This window comes from Anopheles coustani (genome assembly GCF_943734705.1).
Source record: "Anopheles coustani chromosome X unlocalized genomic scaffold, idAnoCousDA_361_x.2 X_unloc_62, whole genome shotgun sequence".
In the NCBI taxonomy this organism is placed as follows: Eukaryota; Metazoa; Arthropoda; class Insecta; order Diptera; family Culicidae; genus Anopheles; species Anopheles coustani.
Window position 1 is genome coordinate 97,501 of NW_026525173.1, and position 3,458 is coordinate 100,958.

Below are 3,458 nucleotides of genomic sequence, written 5' to 3' on the forward strand. Positions count from 1 at the left end.
CCCTTAGCTGGGCTGGCTGGCTGGCTGGCCATCGGTGGTGTGGTGTGGTGTGTTGGGCGGTTGGTGAACACTTGGCGGTACTAGCACTTGGCTGTGCTTGGACTTGAAGGTGGGATCCGGCTGGCCTAGGCCATTGGTGGTTGGTTGGTGGGTTAGCCCTTAGCTGGGCTGGCTGGCTGGCTGGCCATCGGTGGTGTGGTGTGGTGTGGTGTGTGGAGTCGAGCATCGCGCGCCGTTGCCTTCTTCGGAGTGTTGTGGGTACGCTAGTGCTTGCAGTGCAAAGAGGTTGGTGATGGAGTAACATTGCCTTCACCATGGAGTTGCGGGTACTTAGGTACTTGCAAGGAGATGGTGGTATGGTGGTGTTGCGTGTGTGGTGTTCGATTAGAAAGATATAATTTCTAAGTCCGGATTAGTGCTGTCAGTGGGGCCGCCGCTAACAGGTCCTGCACGGCTACCGTGGGGCTTGACTTGGCGCTATTCCGGACTTGGGGCGATCACGATGTCCCCGTGCGGGACTTAGAAGATGGAAGAACACAAGTACCCTTATCCCATGACTTGTGAGTGATTGGCATACGTTACCACATGAAGAGAAAAATTGGCCCGGATCCATATTATATGAACAGAAAAATCGGCTAAGTCCCGGATCCATATTATATGAAGGGAAAAATCGGCTAAGTCCCGGATCCATATTATATGAAGAGAAAAATCGGCTAAGTCCAGGATCCATATTATATGAAGGGAAAAATCGGCTAAGTCCCGGATCCATATTATATGAAGAGAAAAATCGGCTAAGTCCAGGATCCATATTATATGAAGAGAAAAATCGGCTAAGTCCAGGATCCATATTATATGAAGAGAAAAATCGGCTAAGTCCAGGATCCATATTATATGAAGAGAAAAATCGGCTAAGTCCAGGATCCATATATAATAACCTTATAATCGGCTTAGTCCAGGATCCATATTACATGAAGAGAAAAATCGGCTAAGTCCAGGATCCATATATATTAACCTAATAATCGGCTAAGTCCAGGATCCATATAATATGAAGAGAAAAATCGGCTAAGTCCCAGATTGGGTCTGTCAGAAATACACTTCCAAGTTACCACACAAGCAAGCAAGATGGCCTAGTGATGGATCCATATGATATGAAGAGAAAAATCGGCTAAGTCCAGGATCCATATAATATGAAGAGAAAAATCGGCTAAGTCCCAGATTGGGTCTGTCAGAAATACACTTCCAAGTTACCACACAAGCAAGCAAGATGGCCTAGTGATGGATCCATATGATATGAAGAGAAAAATCGGCTAAGTCCAGGATCCATATAATATGAAGAGAAAAATCGGCTAAGTCCCAGATTGGGTCTGTCAGAAATACACTTCCAAGTTACCACACAAGCAAGCAAGATGGCCTAGTGATGGATCCATATGATATGAAGAGAAAAATCGGCTAAGTCCAGGATCCATATAATATGAAGAGAAAAATCGGCTAAGTCCCAGATTGGGTCTGTCAGAAATACACTTCCAAGTTACCACTCAAGCAAGCAAGATGGCCTAGTGATGGATCCATATGATATGAAGAGAAAAATCGGCTAAGTCCAGGATCCATATAATATGAAGAGAAAAATCGGCTAAGTCCCAGATTGGGTCTGTCAGAAATACATTTCCAAGTTACCACACAAGCAAGCAAGATGGCCTAGTGATGGATCCATATGATATGAAGAGAAAAATCGGCTAAGTCCCAGATTGGGTCTGTCAGACATACACTATCAAGTTACCACACAAGCAAGCAAGATGGCCTAGTGATGGATCCATATGATATGAAGAGAAAAATCGGCTAAGTCCCAGATTGGGTCTGTCAGAAATACACTTCCAAGTTACCACATGAGCAAGCAAGATGGCCTAGTGATGGATCCATATAATATGCAGAGAAAAATCGGCTAAGTCCCAGATTGGGTCTGTCAGAAATACACTTCCAAGTTACCACATGAGCAAGCAAGTTACCACATGAAGAGAAAGCCGGCAAAGTCTGGGAATGTTACCACATGAACTGGAAAATGGTCAAAAACCTACCTTCACAGGGAACGTGAATAAGTAAGGCTGTAGACATCGGATCGACAAGCCAAAGACTGATATGGAAAGGAAATGAGTAGTACTAGCTTTCCTGAGAGTTGCAGAGCTTAGACTGCATATGAACGAAAGTTATTAAGCGTCAAAGTCAGAGAAGTTACCCAAAGGAACACAAGTTCCAACTTAGAGCATGTATACCGCCTAGACGGTAAGAGGTACGGCCAGGCTGAGGAATAAGGAAATGTTGGCCAACATGTTCCCTAACTATCCCCCGAAGACCGCAAAGCAATCCAACATCAACCAAGAAAGTTATAGCCCGATCAAGGAAACACCTACTTTGCACCGATATTGCACCAAATACATGTACCAAGCACCTTCGGTTGCATACCTGCAGGGGTTTACCATAGTAGGCCATGGAAGACCGATATACCGAACATAATCACTTTCTATCTCCTCGGGTGTTTGAGATAGCGCTTTGCGGTACAAGAACGAAAGTTAGACTTTATCTTGGTGCATCTTTTTGCCCAAGATCACAAGACCCTATCTACCAAGGCAAGAAAGTTGTGTGGGGACAAAATGTCCAAAAGTGCCCAAAGTGGCACACTTGAACCATATATTCGAGAAAAACACAAGTGTGGGCCCGAGCTAGCAAGTTGAAATGTTCTGACCGTCAGTAGCCCTAGTAGAGGTGCACTTATCATTATATGAGGCCAACGTGCCAGCTAGTCTCTAAAGGGGCGATATGGGTGTTCCAAGGTTTGTACCCAATTGAGGAAAAAACAGGGTAAGGTACGGTGTACCGCGAATAACTCGGGCTATAGATGTCCGATCGATGAGTTTGGCATATGTATGGAAAGGTCTCGACGAGACCTAACTACCCTGAAAGTATGAAGGCAAAGACTTGAATGACCGGGAAGTTATTAAGTGCACAAGTGGTAAAGTTGCACCAAAGTCCATGTTACCCGAAGTGGTACATGAACACCCAATATTCGACCAAAACACAAGTTTAGAGACGAGCTAGCGAGCTACATTGTTCAGACCGTCAGTAGCTCGCATCAAGACACGCATTTCATTATATTGAGCCTAGCCGCTAGCTCGACTCGAAGTCGGTCATATGGTTGGTTGATGGTTTGGACCGACCACGTGGTGTACCAAGGTGATGTACCTTTCATGAATTAAAACTCTGGCTGTATGGCACTGACCGACAAGCTAAGGTGTGATTTGGAATAGTCTTGAGTGGGACTATTTAGGAAAAATGCGAACAAAAAATCACAAAGTCCTTGGGCGAAGCTATTAGCGAAACATAGAGCAAATTGGTACCAAAAACTATGGAAATGGGACTTGAGTCAAAAATAACCGCAAGTTGGAGAAGAGATAGCAAGCTTGCGT